Source organism: Heterodontus francisci, chromosome 40, assembly GCF_036365525.1.
Source record: "Heterodontus francisci isolate sHetFra1 chromosome 40, sHetFra1.hap1, whole genome shotgun sequence".
In the NCBI taxonomy this organism is placed as follows: Eukaryota; Metazoa; Chordata; class Chondrichthyes; order Heterodontiformes; family Heterodontidae; genus Heterodontus; species Heterodontus francisci.
In genome coordinates, this window is record NC_090410.1 from 3,492,399 (window position 1) to 3,509,070 (window position 16,672).

The 16,672-nt window shown below is 42.6% G+C and overlaps 1 protein-coding gene across 2 annotated transcripts in view; it reads left to right on the forward strand.

The window, feature by feature from the left end:
- Nucleotides 1–9,610, forward strand: part of LOC137352977 (protein Smaug homolog 1-like) — an 89,907-nt gene extending 80,297 nt beyond the window's left edge. For both annotated transcript variants that reach the window (XR_010969799.1, XR_010969800.1), the window contains exons 13-14: nt 7,204–7,365; nt 9,457–9,610. The gene's annotated coding sequence lies outside the window, so the exon portion shown is untranslated. The remainder of the gene's footprint in view (nt 1–7,203; nt 7,366–9,456) is intronic.
- The last annotated feature ends 7,062 nt before the right edge of the window (nt 9,611–16,672 follow it).

The window sequence follows — 16,672 nt, forward strand, 5'->3', positions numbered from 1 at the left end:
GGTGGGTGGGGGTTGGGGAGGGGCTTTTGTGTGCATTGTATGTAGCTGGACTGCCAGAGTACAGGCTAGCTGGTGACTTGCCCTCTCCCTCCCTTTTATATGAGGAAGTGCAGAATGTGTAAACATCCTGCATCGCCACTCTGCTGTTTAAATAAATATTGTACCTTTTTAAAAATTGGGTCCTGATGAAATATGGGATGCTTTCCTTGCTTGAACAATTTTTTTTTTTAGTAATTTTGAATCACTTATCTGTCACGTAGGCACACTACAACTTCTGGACTGGTTTAAATTAAAATGCAGTTAGTCACTGTGGCCTTTAAGGCAGTCTGGGTTAAATCACGCACTGAGCATCATAAAATGCAATTCTGCAGAAGTTTCAATTTCTGGCTTCGTCCTTTTGTATTCAGCCAATGTAATGAGCAGTAATTTAGTGTTGATTCATTTAAGGAATCTTACCTTCTCCCTCCACAGACTAAGTAAAATAAGATTTAGGTTTTATAAATATCCCACTTTACCACCCTCGGGTGTGTTGGTCTGTTGTGGAGATTTCTTTTTTGGTATCAACAGTTGTACAGCTGCCCAGGACATTACCATAGCAACAGTTTCCTGTTTTAGAATAACACTTGAAATTAGAAGCTTGAACTGGGTATAAGAGGGGCAGGCCCCCCCTTTAAGGTTAACCCTGTTCCTATTCAGACATCTGTACAGCGTATGATGCAACCTTGTGTATTCTGTGTCTAGTGAATGTACGGTGCTATTGTGAGTTATGTATTCCAGTGTCTTCTGGGTAACTTGACAAAAACTGAACAACCACTTCAATCTGTTTCCATTCTAGACCTTATGAATGAATAATTTTTGACAGCAGTTAGACTGTTTAACTGACTCTTTAAAAAGTGCTATTCATTTAGGAACATGCAAACCCTAAACTGTGCTAAAGCTTCCCGCAGGCCCTGATAGGCTTTGTGTGTTCCAGTGTCAGACTTTTTAATATTTTTCAAATCCAGGAACTGGAAAAATTTCATTTCTTGCAGGGTCTTGTCCCACGTTTACATAGGTTTTGTGGCTTAATTCAGGGTTTCCTGAGTCCTTTTTTTACCCAGTTTGTCTCCTCTCTTTTCCCCCCCCCCCCCCCCCCCTTCATCTGTGTATCAAGCACTTTGTGTCTGATTAGAAAGCTGCACTGCATGTAAGTTTTACACCATGGAATTTTTTTTTAAAAAAACAATTCTTCAGACAACAGTTTAAAATTCGTGAAACACAGTGGGATTAAGCATTTGAGGTCTCAGGCTTTTGAATCAGCTACCATAAAGATTGTTTTGAAATTTGTCTGAACTGGAGCTGAAATTGAAGTATATCTACTGCTAGTTATCTGTACAGCTCAGGAGAAGGAAAGGCAAGATCCCTAAATAGAATAACTCAGAGACTGGGTTCAATTCTTGTGTCCTGAGCTCCACATGAAATTTAATTGGGCTGAGATAAGGGAAGGGTATACACTGTTGCTTTGGAAACATGCACAGAAATACCCAGCCAGTTTTCATTAAAAATGAAGGAGAAAATCCTGTGACTCTTTTTTTTCTTGATAGAGTTGTGAGGCTTTATGTCTGTGAAGTAGGGTGTAAGTAATGCAGGATGGCTAGTTAACTCAGACACGAGCTGTTTTTAGGAACTTGGTAAGGTCTGGAATGGATCAAACTGGATTAGGATCTAAACCAAAGTCATTTAAAGTTCATTGTGTTTGAAGGTTCACTCCTCCCTTTTTACAAGCTACGATACATGTTTAAAACAAGTTAAGTAACCTTTTTTCTATTACACAATTATTATTTTTAAGAACCTTTTGCAGCAGGTTTGCTTCCTCGTGTAAAAGGGAAGTTGTACTTCTCAAGACAGAATTGGAGGGGGTTTTGGGAGGGGGGAGGGTTTGAAGTATGAAAGATTAGAGCTGGTGTTGAAATGTTTCAAGTCTGAAGCAGTTTTTGCTGCTGGGGGTGGGTTTCAATTTAATAGCCAAACTTCAAAATATGCCTGTTCCTTTAAATATTTTGCTTTTCCAAGGCTGGAACGGACTCATTCCTGGTTTCTGAAGTTTCACTTCACTTGTAGCACCTTGACAATTAAACATGCTGGAACAATTTCATTTCTGGGTGCATATAAACTGAGGCCCTTCATTTCTCTCGCACACAACTGCAAATCCTGGATAATGGATCAAAGATTATTTGGTTTTGGTATAGCCATTAATGTCCCTCACAGACCAGTAGTCCTGGCATCATCTGGACGTGGCATAATGGATTCCTAACTTAGTTACTTGTTTATGATGAGCAGTTCTGTTTTGTTTGCGAAGCATAAAAAGACCTGTTGGTAACTGCGTCCCACGCAGTGTGTACTGACCCATGCAGATCTGAAATGGCCCAGGTTTGATATCTGGGCTGTGCTGATCTTCACTGGGTAGCAGTAATTGATCCTTAGGAGGAGATGAAGTCTGGCAGGTTTCCCAAACTTAAGAGCAAGCCATTTCCCCACTCCCAGAAAGTGTGTGGATGTTGAGTGAGAATGAAATTGGGCCTGGCTGTGCCAACCACTAGATTCAACCAACATGTCAACACTTACTGCCTCAGTTTTCTGTTGGAGTGGTCAGATTGCTTTAATTGGCTCCTCTGGGAGAGGAGAGCAAGAAATCAGCACTGCATCAGTCCTGGGTCTGGGGGTCAGGTATCCTAAAACGACTGCTTTCATGCGGATACACTGTGGGGTAAAATTAGATTCAAATTCCACACCTATTCACTCATTAAAAGTAAAAACACTTCTTACTCGTGATCAAAACCCAGAGTAAGAAGTTGGGATTTCTTCTCCCACACCTGCCTCTTCCTCTTTTCTCCCCCCCCCCCCCCCCCCCCCCCCCCACCCGCTCCACTTTTTCCTCTTCCAGAATTTAACCCAACCATTCATCCATTTACTGAACCTCAGTTTAAAGAAATCCACCCAGAGTGAAGCTTCTAAAGAAATCAGGAATCTCTGCTCTGGTGTGAAGTTAGGACATCCCTTTGTGTTCTGTCTGACACCAGGAAAGTAATTTTCTTACTAAACAATAAATATCCAAAAGTGCTTAAAAGTTGGAACTCTTTTTTTTTTTTTTCTTCCTGAATTGTGCTATTATTTCATGTTCCTGGAAGTTGCTACTTATTACAGAAAACACAGTAGTGGGGTTGGTCAGCTTTGATCCCAAGCTGAATTTCAGGTGATTGCTGATTTCTGTTCCAGTGCAAGTATACTTCCCCTTCTCCCATGTACTCCCTCCTGCACTTCAGCTGCTTCTCCTCCTCTTGAAGCCACTGAGTACAGGGAGCGGTGCTGATATTGGTGCATTAGGCAGGGAGGGGTGGAAGCAGACACACTCTTCATAAAGGGCATCTGAGGATTCATAACCGTCAAGGGTTTGTGGGGAACATTCTGTGTGTGTATATAAAAATTAAACTGCAAGGGAAACATTAAAGGCACTATATAAATGCAAGTTGTTGAAATGTGCAGCTACTATTTTGTGCACAAGTATTTAACCATTATTGAGTGGGACTAGGTACTAAGTTCTGGTGCACAGTGGATGGGAGAGCAAACTGAAAATGCAAACAGCATCACACTGAGCAGCTAGAGGGAAGAGTCAAAACCTGCAAAAATGATCATTGGTGTTTATTCAAAAGAGTTTACTATAAAGCTTTTTTAAAGTTGTGGAAAGTTTGGCTTTTTGTATGCTGCTTACAATTGCCTGCTGGTGGGCATCAGATATCTTGTAACATGAGGGGTGATGGACCCACTGGGCTGTTCAGGAATCTTTAGGCTTGTTACAGGGCTACTGCGTAACAGAATATTTAATTTCTATTCCATATCTTTCCCTCAACACAAAGTTTGTTGTCTGAATTACCACATCTAACTTATTTAACACTTTTAACAGTAAATTTGCATTTTAAAATGATGTGATGGGAGTGTTAAAGCATCTCAACAGCCATGTCCATCTCTATAATGTCACAAAGATATAGGAGGGGTTCCTTTGACAGTGAGTATTCTGGAACCTGTATTTACATCTCACCCAGACAGACTTCCAAACCCAATCAATGCTTCTAGTAACGCAATTTCCACCTGATCCGTGCCTTAGTTTGATGTGGGGAATTACTCCATTATCTGACCCTCCAGCTTGTGTCCTCCTCAGAGGCTCAGTGCATAATTGAAACATCCTAGTGTTGTATTGAGATGTACAGACCAGTAAAAAAGGCCCAACCCACTGCCTGTAATGGGTTAACTGATCTCAACTGGATTGATAATATGGGTGGTATAATTAGATGCCATGAAAAGCCAGCAGTATATTTGGGACTGAATTTGCTGATCTCCATCTGGGTGATATTTGCTATAATTGACCCTTGCACCTCTGCGTTAGTAAGGGGAAAGTTACAGGGGTTCCTGCTTCTGATCTCTGTCCAGTTACCTTGCAAGAAAATAGGTTTTAATGGGCATCGTGAGAACTGGATTGTACTCGGCTATGTTATGCCCTCAGTCAAATAGCCTGTCAACACTCATTGTCTAGACTCTTGAGGCTGAGCGCTTTAGTGAGGTACTGGAGAGCAGTCAGTAAGTATAGTTCCACAGGCAATCAAGACTCTGACCCTAGGAAGGCTGGGGTAGGGATGAATTTTAGAAGGCAAACTTCCAATTTAATAGCAAATATCAACTCCAGCGATGAGAGGAGGGCAAGTCACCATATCAGAAGCTATGCTTTACCTAGTAGTGTATGGACACGTGCTGCTTCAGTTAAAGGCTTTTTTTTTCATTTTGCTATAGACTGTGCTCCCATGCTGCTGATCACAGCGAATCTCCAAATGGCTAACCTGCTCTCGTAGTGGAGACACACTTTTTTGTGGCTCTTCAGAGCTGAGGTTGGACTCCCCAGATTTGCTTATTTGAGAGAACAGTGCCACATGGAAGCATAAAGGGGGAAGAGGGAGAACGCAGAGTTGGGAAGTTAGAATAGTGTTGGAATGAGTGAAGAAATATTTACTGGGTAACAAAACAAACTTATTGTTCCTAGTTCTGTGTAAAATGTGAACAGCCAGATGTGGAATGAATGTTGCTTTGTGAAAGGCCAGTGTAATATGAGACTGGAAAATATTTCAGCAGTAACCTTTTTGTTCTGCCAAGAGAGAATTCCTGTGGTGATTGAAAACTGCTGCTTTAATAGGTTTGTTTTATTTTAAATATTTATCCTTCATATGATGCATAAGACTGTAAGGAAAATGGCACGCCTTGAAATATTTATCTCAACAAACTGGAATGGCTAGAATATTTGCACTACCCAAATTATGGAAACTCTCAAAAGGCAGGTTTCTGATTTATCCTGGCATACAATGAGATGTTGGTGACACATGTCATGCTCTACTCTCTCTACTGGCTGATGTGTAGTTAGATTGTGGGCTCCTCCCCTCTACCCAGTCCTTCCGTCTTCAGTTTTAAGTTCAAATCCTATGTTTGTCAATAATATTGTTTTAAATTATCTTTGAATATTAATGTTCAGTCTTTTAACCCAAGAAACACCAGAGCTTGTGTAACAAAAGGCTACTACAAGTTTAAACTGTGACAGTACAAGAGGATACAGGTTCAAATGGGAGATTCTGTGTGCAGACCTGTGGGGTGGCAGAAGCAAATGAATGGGAATCATGTAACCAGTTGAATGCTGTGACAGGAGTTCCTATCCAGATGTACTAAAAAGGGTGATTGACCTTCCTTACCTGTTTTGTACCTTGTAAAGGAGCAGGGCAGTTTGGCATTGCAATGGAGATTGTCAGTAGTGCCTGGTGTATTTCTGTCTTGTCTGCTCACCTTTAATTGGTGACCCTTTCTGTCACATTCCATATATCCCTGTCCTCTTTGGGTACTGCTTTGTCACCATTTTCTTTGGAATTTGTTTTTTTTATTTTAATTTTTGACATTCCAACCTAAAGAGCCAACAATAAGATGATCCAGACCAGTCTCTGAAGGGAAACGCAATGACCGTTTAAACTCTGGGTGGTTTTCCTATGAGGGTTACATGTGCAAAGATGATTTCCAGTCAGCGTCAGGAGATAGTGTACTTTGGCTTCAAAAGGATCACAAAAGAGCGAGATGGAATCACATTTTATTAAATGCCACTGAAGGGCTACCAGCAGTTACTGTTGCAAGGGATTTCTGTATCCAAGTCCTGAGCTCCTGTTAAGAGGAGAATTGTAGTAATGCAATGGGATGCATATCTGGGGAGGGAGTGTGGCCTGATGTGACGTTCATGAAAAAGTTTTCAATTTACTGTGAGTTTGCACCCTGCCTGGGAATACCATTCCATGCATCCACTGTAGCTGATTTCAGTTGAGCAGTGATGGAGCATTACAATTGAACTAGGAAGGAGAAAAATCGGCAAGGATCCCTGCTGCGGGCTACTGTGTAGTGAGTTGTATGTACGTACATAAGTGCAACTAAGTGCATATGTCTGTTAGTTGCAGATAGAACTGAGTTCAGCTTTATTGTATTGTTGATCATAAGAATTGAGGGCAGGCTGTACCTTTTGGACCTGCAGCCCAACAATGGTGGTTGTTTCATTTAACTAGTTGCCTCTACATCTTCCTTTCCTCCCTCCCACCCTAACTGGCTACTTCTAAAATATTAAACCCATAACAATCTCCAGGGTGGAGCTGCGTAGTAATTTTAACTTGTAGGTTTGCTATAAAGTAACATGAAAGTTCGAAGATACTATCCAGTCAAATTCAGAGTTGCTGTTTCTGGTTGAATCATTTTAGATGATCCTGTGGGGGAGGCTGTGAACAAATCAGTAATGATCTTGGAATGAAATAGTCTGATGTAACCAGGAATTTTAATTTTGGCTTCCACTCCCACCCATCACTCTCTCCCCTGAGAGAAGGAGCATATATTTGGACCTGGTTTCCTTGTATTCTCATTGTTCTCAACAATTCATCCTTTATTTAAAAAAAAAAAATCCCAATGAGGTTTGAATGGATTCATTGAAAAAAATAGTTGAGGCATGAGCTGGGCAAAGTAACAGGAAGCACGTTTACTTGAATATTGAACAAATTGGGGGAGGGCAACAGTGAATGCCATGGAGTTGTTTCAATTCAATAAAAGTTGCAGTAGATTCCAATTCTCTTGTTAATTATGCTTTTTTTTCTCAACGGTTTTTAGATTCTTATCTATGTGTGCTAAACAGTTAGAAAGAACTTGTTTATTTTTGACACTGAGCACGTCCCAGAATAAACATCATTTTTGCACCTCTGACATTACGTGACTGTTTTGTCTTCAATTGGAAAGCTCCAACTTGACTCGAAGCTGCTATTGAGAAACTAGGTGAGTGAAGAAATGTGCTAAAATTTCAAACCTAAGCAATGCTTGTAACTATCTGTGGACTCCCCCTTTAAGGCTGCTGTCCAATGCCTGCTGTGAGGAAGTGGTCTAAGTAGGTTCTGAGATCAATCAGAAATCTATAACCATTAAAGAATGAAATTAGTATTACTCCTGGGGGCATCTGGGAACAGCTTTATTACAACACAGAAGCCTATTCCGCACTTCCTTGTCACTATTTGTGATACTACAAATGTGTGGACATCTTTTCATTGTGTCAAATACACTCTACACCTGGTTGCACAATGCATTTTTAAAAAACTCGCATTTATATAGCACCTTTAATGACCTCGGGACCTCCCCAAAGTGCTTGACAGCCAATTAAATATTTTTGAAGTGTAGTCATTGTTGTACATATAGGAAAACAGTGGCCAATTTGCACAAAGCAAGGCACCACATCCTTGTTTCGAGAGACAATGGGTAAGCGCCTGGAGGTGGTCAGTGGCAGGTAATACAAGAACACAAATAGGTGCAGGAGTAGACCATACGGCCCATCGAGCCTGTTCCGCCATTCAAAACCATCATGACTGATCTTAGAATTCAACTGCACTTTCCCGCCTGCTCGCTCGCCATACCAAAAATCTATCTCCCAGCTGTAAATGTATTCAATGATGGAGCATCCACAACCCTCTTGGGTAGAGAATTCCAAAGATTCACAACCCATTGAGTGAAGTAATTTCTCCTCCTCTCGATCCTAAATGATCAGCCCCTTATCCTGAGACAGTGCCTCCATGTTTTAGATACCCCGACCAGTGGAAATAATCTGTGTCTACCCTATTAGAATCTCGTATGTTTCCATACGATCTCCTCTCATTCTTAACTCCAGAAAATACAGGCCCAATTTACTTAGTGTCTCATCATAGGACAACCCCCTCATCCCAAGGGCCAATCTAGTGAACCTTCGCTGTACTGTTTCCAATGCAAGTCTATCCTTCCTTAAATGTGGAGACCAAAACTGCACACAGTATTCCAGATGTGATCTCTCCAAAACCCTGTACAATTGTAGCAATACTTCCTTATTCCTGTACTCCAACCCCCTTGCAATAAAGGCCAATATGCCATTTACCTTCCTAATTGCTTCTTATACCTGCATGTTAACTTGCTGTGTTCCTTGTACAAGAATGCCCAAGACTATTTGAACATTGATACTTACAAGTTGCACACCTTTTTAACAAAAAAATATATATACTGCTTTACTATTCTTACGACCAAAGTGCATAACTTCACACTTCCCTACATTATACTGCATCTACCATCTTGTTGCCCATTCACTTAACCTGTCTATATCTCTTTGCAGCCTCTCCGTATTTTCCCCACAGCTTACCTTTCCACCCACCTTTGTAGCATCAGCAAACTTAGATATGTTACTCTGTCTCTTCGTCGAAGTCATTAATGTAGATTGTAAATAGCTGAGGCCCCAGCATTGATCCTTGTGGCACTCCACTATTTGCTGGCTGCCAACTTGAAAATGCCCTGTTTATGCCCACTCGTTGCTTCCTGTCTGTTAACCAGTCATCTATCCATGCTAATATGTTAGCCCCAACTCCATGAGCCCTTGCCAATTAAGCCTTTGTGTGGCACCTTATCAAATGCCTTTTGGAAATCTAGTTATACTGCATCTACTGGTTCCCCTTTATCTACCGTACTAGTTACATCCTCAAAACTCTAATTAATTTGCCAAATAAGATTTCCCTTTAGTAAAACCATGTTGACTTGTTCGAATCATACTGTGCTTTTCTAAGTGCATTGTTAAGACTTCCTTAATAATAGATTCCAGTATTTTCCCAATGACTGATAGGCTAACAGGCCTGTAGTTCCCTGTTTTCTGTTGCACCTTTTTTTCAAGAAAGGAGGGAAACATTTACCAACTTCCAATCTGGGACCATTTTGGAAAATCATAGCTAGCGCACCCACTATATTTGCAGCTATCTGTTAGGCCGTCGGGTCCTGGAGATTTGTCAGATTTTAGTCCCTTAAGTTGCTCCAATACTTTTTATCTGCTGATATGAATTTCCTTAATTCCCTCACTTTTTTTAGCCCCTAGGTTACTGCCTAGTTCTGGTGTGGAACGTGTGACTTCTACTGTGAAGACAGTCTCAAAATATTTGTTCAATTCTTTCTTTTGGGCCTCCTTATCTCGAGAGACAATGGATACGCGCCTGGAGGTGGTCAGTGGTTTGTGAAGCAGCGCCTGGAGTGGCTATAAAGGCCAATTCTGGAGTGACAGGCTCTTCCACAGGTGCTGCAGAGAAATTTGTTTGTTGGGGCTGTTGCACAGTTGGCTCTCCCCTTGCGCCTCTGTCTTTTTTCCTGCCAACTACTAAGTCTCTTCGACTCGCCACAATTTAGCCCTGTCTTTATGGCTGCCCGCCAGCTCTGGCGAATGCTGGCAACTGACTCCCATGACTTGTGATCAATGTCACACGATTTCATGTCGCGTTTGCAGACGTCTTTATAACGGAGACATGGACGGCCGGTGGGTCTGATACCAGTGGCGAGCTCGCTGTACAATGTGTCTTTGGGGATCCTGCCATCTTCCATGCGGCTCACATGGCCAAGCCATCTCAAGCGCCGCTGACTCAGTAGTGTGTATAAGCTGGGGATGTTGGCCGCTTCAAGGACTTCTGTGTTGGAGATATAGTCCTGCCACCTGATGCCAAGTATTCTCCGAAGGCAGCGAAGATGGAATGAATTGAGACGTCGCTCTTGGCTGGCATACGTTGTCCAGGCCTCGCTGCCGTAGAGCAAGGTACTGAGGACACAGGCCTGATACACTCGGACTTTTGTGTTCCGTGTCAGTGCGCCATTTTCCCACACTCTCTTGGCCAGTCTGAACATAGCAGTGGAAGCCTTACCCATGCGCTTGTTGATTTCTGCATCTAGAGACAGGTTACTGGTGATAGTTGAGCCTAGGTAGGTGAACTCTTGAACCACTTCCAGAGCGTGGTCGCCAATATTGATGGATGGAGCATTTCTGACATCCTGCCCCATGATGTTCGTTTCGTGATGTTTGTTCAATACTTCTGCCATTTCCTCATTTTTCCCCATGATGATTTCTCCTGTCTTTGCTTCCAAGGGACCAATGTTTAGCTACTCTCTTCCTTTTGATATACCTATAAAAGCTCCTAGTCTGCTTTTATGTTACTGGCTAGTTTACTCTTTTTAATCAACTTTTTGTTGGCCAACACTTCCAATTCTCAGACTTGCTACTCTTTGCAACATTGTAAGCCTTTTCTTTTAATCTAATACTAACCTTAACTTTTAGCGAACCACAGATGGGTCTTTCTGGCTGAGTTTGTTTTTCAAAGCAATGTATTTTTGTTGAACACTTTGAATTGTTTCTTTAAAGGTTTCCTACTATTTGTTTACTACCATATATTTTATAGTCAGAGTTATAGAGTCATAGTTATACAGCACAGAAACAGGCCCTTTGGCCCATCATGTCTATGCCATTTATTTACCCAATTTACCGTAGCGAGTTCTCCCCTCATGCCTATGTAATTGGCTTTGTTTAAGATTCTTTTGTTTGGAGCATGTCACTTTCAAACTTTACATGGAATTTAATGGTAATATGATCACTGTTTCTCAGTGGATCTTTTACTATGACGTTGCTTATTAACCCTGCTTCATTACACAATACTAGATCTAAGATTGCTTTATTCCTAATTGGCTCCACAATGTATTGCTCCAAGAAACTGTTCCAAAAACATTCTACAAACTCCTCCTCTAGACCACTCCTGCCAATTTCATTGTCCCAGTCTATATGAAGATTAAATTCCCCCACAATTATTACATTGCCTTTGTTACAAACTCCAATAATTTCTTGTTTAATGCTCTAACAGTATAACTACTCTTAGGGTGCCTATAAACTACTCCGAACAGTGTTTTCTGATTTTTTTCTATTCCTTATTTCCACCCATACTGATTCTACTTCATGGTCTTCTAAGGCCAGATCCTTTCTCACTAATGCCTTAATATCATCCTTTACCATCAGTGCCACCCCTCCTCCTTTGCTATTCTGTGTGTCTTTCTGTACCCTGGAATATTTATTTCCCAACCTTGATCACCATATAACTGTCTGATGGTGATTAGATAGAAATCATGTACCTCTATTTTTGGCACTACTTCATCTATTGCAGATGCTTTGCACATTCGGATATAGAACCTTTACTTTCAATTTTTTGCTTCTAGTCCTTTAATGACTTTATTTGCTGATGTACAATTTCTGTTAAACTCTCTGCCCCTTTCTGCTGGTCTTTACCCACAACGCTATACTGTTCCGATGCCTTGGCCTTTCTCTTTTGGATTTCTAAATCTCACCTCTCCCGAACCTTCCCCCCAACTTTCTTAGTTCACAACCTCAGTCTTATCTGCTGGCTCACTCTTGAGTTTGTGCGCACTGTCCCTTCCTGTCACACTCTGATTATCATTATCCTTATTGTTATCTTGCTGTCTTGCTTTCTCTCTTTTTTTTTAAACTTGCACCTTCTCTCACTTGATCCCTTGCTCCCACTATTTAGTTTAAAGCCCTCTCTACTGCCCTAGTTATACAACTCACCAGAACACTGGTCCCAGCACGATTCAGGTGTGGACCGTCTCAACAGTATAGCTCCCACTTTCCCCAGTACTGGTGCCAATGCCCCATGAATCAAGACCCATTTCTCCCACACCAATTTTTGAGCCATGCATTTAACTGTCTAATCTCATTTACCCTACGCCAATTCGTAGCTTGTGGCTAAGGTAATAACCCAGAGGTTATTACCTTTTAAGGTTCTGCTTTTTAATTTGGCCTCTAGCTGCCCATACTCTCTATGCAGAACCTGTTTCCTAGTCCTATGTCATTGGTACCCACATGGACCATGACAACTGGATCCTCCCCCTCCACCTCCCACTGCCAGTTCTCTCCAGCCCTGAGCAGATGTCCTGAACCTTGGCACCAGGCAGGCGACACAGCCTTCTGCACTCTCACTTTTGACTGCAGAAAACAGTGTCTATCCCCCTGGCTATATTGTCCCCTACTACCACTACATTCCTATTTACTCCCCTGCTGAGCCCTTGCAATAATCTGTTGTAGGTGTTTGAGTGATAAATATTGGCCATAAGATCTTGAATGCTCACCTGAGGGGGTAGGCGAGGCCTCGGTTTAAAGTCTTAGGTGAAAGATCGCGCCTTTGACAGTGCAGCACTCCTTCAGTACTAGCAATGGGAGTAACAGCCTAGATCCTACACTCCAGTCTCTGAAGTGGGACTTGTATCGGGAATTTAAGCATGCTGGATTGCAGCTAGCAGGTACATATGTTCAGGATTGTATACAGTTCTATGTTGGGTTGGTAATGCTAGATGACCAGATAGGCTCATGCCTAGGGTTGAGGGGCTTGTTGGATTCCAGTTCAAACGTTTTAGCAGCTCTCTGGTCTCTCCAGCTTGTGTGGACCTGGAGAAAATGCTGGCTGCTCGTTTGACTATAATCTCCATAGTCAAACATCCTGTGGCTCAGTAGTTACTCTTGCTTCTGAGTCAGGTGGTTGTGGGTTCAAGTTTCACTCCAGCACTTGAGTGCACAAAATAAAATCAAAGCTGACACTCCAGTACTGTACTGAAGGAGTGCTACATTGTCAGAAGTGCCCTCTTTCAGGTGAGATGTTAAACTGAGGCCCTGTCAGCCATCTTGGATGGGCACTATTTGAAGAAGAGCGGGGGTGTTATCCTGTGTCCTGGCCAATATTTATTCCTCAATCAACATCACTTTAAAAAAAAAAAAAAAAAAAAAAATTATATCTGGTCATCACATTGCTTTGTGCAATTTGGTTGCCCCATTTCCTAAATTACAACAGTGACTACACTTCAAAAGTACTTCATTGGCTGGCCAGTAGGTGCTGTAGAAATGCAAGTCTTTTCTTCAAATCTGACCTTGGCCACACATTGCCCAAATCAACAATCATCGAGTGACTATCAGGAGCAGCATCTCTGGCTGGCTTTTGTTTTTTTCTTAAAAAGGCCTGAATGGATGGGGAAGGTTTGTTGCTGTTGAAGCATTCAAAGTCATTCTGTCTGTAAGAATGGCTGGTGGCAGATAAGTGTTTTTCCTTCATGTTAATTCCATTGGCAAAGAATTCTAGATGTCAGCTCCAGTTGGTGAATGGGTTGAAAAAGCAAAAGACCCTGCACCCATTTACTAGGTTAAATATAATCATTTTAAACACCTCAATTCATCCCCTCCACTTTCTAAACTCCAGGGAATGCAAGTCAAGCCTTTACAACTTGGCCTCATAATCTGCACGGCACCCACTCCTTCCTGAGATGCAGTACATCTTTCTGAGGAGTTGAAAAATGGATATATCTGCATTTAAGCCATGTTTATACTGTTTGCAGGGGGGGGTTGGTATATGGAATAAGGCATTTTGGGATGAGGGGAGCCTCAGAAAATAAATGGAGCAATGGGAAAAAGGTTGTGCTGGGGTTGTGCATATCAGAGACTCAGTGACCAGGGTTCCACAATCACCCTATTAGAATTCTGCTATTCCAGCATCCCTATAGTCATGCTATCATGTCCAGCTACATAATCACACCTGGCATTACAATAACAAACAACAACTTGCATTTATATATCTTGTTTATGTTCCAAGAGTAGTATTGAATAAAATTTGAGGGCAAGCTGCATAAGAAGATATTGGAACAGGTGACCAAAAGCTTGGCCAAAGAGGTAGGTTTTAAAGAGCATCTTCGAGGAGAAGAGATTCAGGGAGGGAATACCAGAGCTTAGGACCCAGCAGCTAAAGGCAAGACTGCCAGTGGGGTCAAGGTCTGCAAAAGAAACCCAAATGCTGGACCCGGAAGTCCGACCCATGTTGTGGGGACCAGTCTGGGTCGGGTTAGGTAGCAGGCCTTTACCCATGTACTGATGCGCATCAGGGTCACAAAAATCAAGGCTACACTCCAGTGCAGTACTGAGGGAGTGCTGCACTGTCAGAGATGCTGTCTTTTGGATGAGACATTAAAGTGAGGCCCCATCTGCTTGCTCGGGTGGATGTAAACGACACCATGTCACTATTGTTGCCGAAATACCTCTTTTTTGTTAAATATATATTTTGAGGATTCATTTTTGAAAAATTGAAGAAATGTTAAACTTCGGGATTTTCAAAGTGGATCAAGGAAGTACTAGTAAATCGTTGCTTCGCCTGGAAAGAGTGTTTGGGGCCTTGGATGGTAAGGAAAGAGGAGGTAAAAAGGCAGGTATTATTACACCTGCAATTGCCTGGGAAGGTCCTGTGGGAAGGAAATGAGGTATCGGGAGTGATGGAGGAGTGGACCAGGGTGTCGCGGAGGGAACGATCCCTTTGGAATGCTGACGGCGGAGGGGATGCATTAACAAAAAAAAATTTATCTTCCTTTCAGGCGTTGAGGAACGCAAGCTCCAGCAGTTCATGGGTACCAATGCTCCTCCAGATCCTTCTTCCCCTTCAGTTCCCTCTGACCCATCCTTTCTCCTAATCTGACTCCTTGCCGTGTATTCACAATACCCTCTGACCTTCCCATCTCTGACGCTGAACGTTCTGTACTCAACAAAGGGCTAAGTTTTATCCCCTTGCGCCCCCACCTCAATTAATTCTACACTCTGCATAATGTTGAGCTCTTTTTCCCTCATCATTGCCTCCGGGCTCATTTCTTTGCCAAGGAGTCCTATTTTCCGCTCCCCCCCCCCCCCCCCCCCCCCACCCCCGGCGACCAGTGGACCCTTTCATCCAGTATTCTGTCTCCACCTGGATCCCTCCATTTGGCCTGTTACCCTTGATCTTTTCATTGAGAATTGTTGGCATGACTCAATTTCTCCGCTCCCCTCGCTCACACTAACCTGTTTCCCTCTGAACTTGCTGCACTCCATTCTCTCAGGTCTAACCCCAACATTGTGATCAAACGTGCTGACAAGGGTGGTGCTGGTGTTGTCCAGCATACTGACCTCTATCTTGCAGAGGCTGAGCACCAACTCTCACACACTTCTTCCTACCTCTGCTGCACCATGACCCCACCACTGGACATCAAGCCACTGTCTACAGGACTGCCCCTGACCTCCCCTCCTCCGGAGATGTTCCCTCTACAACTTCCAACATCATAGTCCCGCAACCCTGGACAGCCCGCTTCTACCTTCTTACCAAAATCCACAAGCAGAACTGTTCTGGTAGATCCACTGTTTCAGCCTGTTCTTGTCCCACTGAACTTATTTCTTCCTGTCTTGACTCTATCTTTTCTCCCCCAGTCCAGTCTCTTCCTACCTACATCCGTGACTCTTTTGACACCCTATGTCATTTTGACAATTTTCAGTTTCCTGGCCCTAACTGCCGCCTCTTCAATATAGATGTCTAATCTCTCTACACCTCTATCCCCCACCAGGATGGTCTGCGGGCTCTCTGTTTCTTCCTTGAACAGAGGCCCAACCCAGTCCCCATCCACCACCACCCTCATCCACCTGCCTGACCTTGTTCTTGCATTGAACAACTCCTTCCTTCAAATAAAAGGTATTGCTATGGGTACCCGCATGGGTGCTAGTTATGTTTGTAGGATATGTCGAATATTCCTTATTCTTGTAGACCTCATCCTCGCTAATCTACCTGTTGCAGATGTAACTGTCCATGACAATATTGGTAGGAGTGACCACTGCACAGTCCTTATGGAGACTCAGGCGCCCCCGCCCCTCACTCTTTTCCAGTACATTGAGTACTGAGGGCAGAGAATACAAGCACAAAAGTACAGCAGAAATTAGAACCAGAGTAGGTAAAAATGGTAAAAAGTCAAAGCTTAAGGCTCTTTATCTGAATGCACGTAGCATTTGTAACGAGATAGATGAGCTGACAGCTATCAAATCATATTCATTTATTTCTGTCACTGAGACGTGTTTGCAGGATGACCAGGACTGGAATCTAAATGTTCAAGGATATTCAACGTTCTGGAAGAAGGGGCAGAAAGGAAAAGGAGGTGGGGTAGCTTTGCTATTAAAGGAAGGGATCAGTGCAGTTGTGAGTAATGATATAGGTATAATAGATCGTGATGTAGAATCAGTTTGGGTGGAAATAAGGAATAGCAAGGGAAAGAAATCACGGGTGGGAATGGTCTATAGGCTCTCTAAGAGTTGCGTCTCTGTAGGACAAGATATTAATCAGGAAATAACAGAGGCGTGTAAGAAAGGCACCACAATTATCGGGTGATTTTAATCTGCATATAGACTGGACAGATCAAATTGGCAAGGGTAACATGGAAG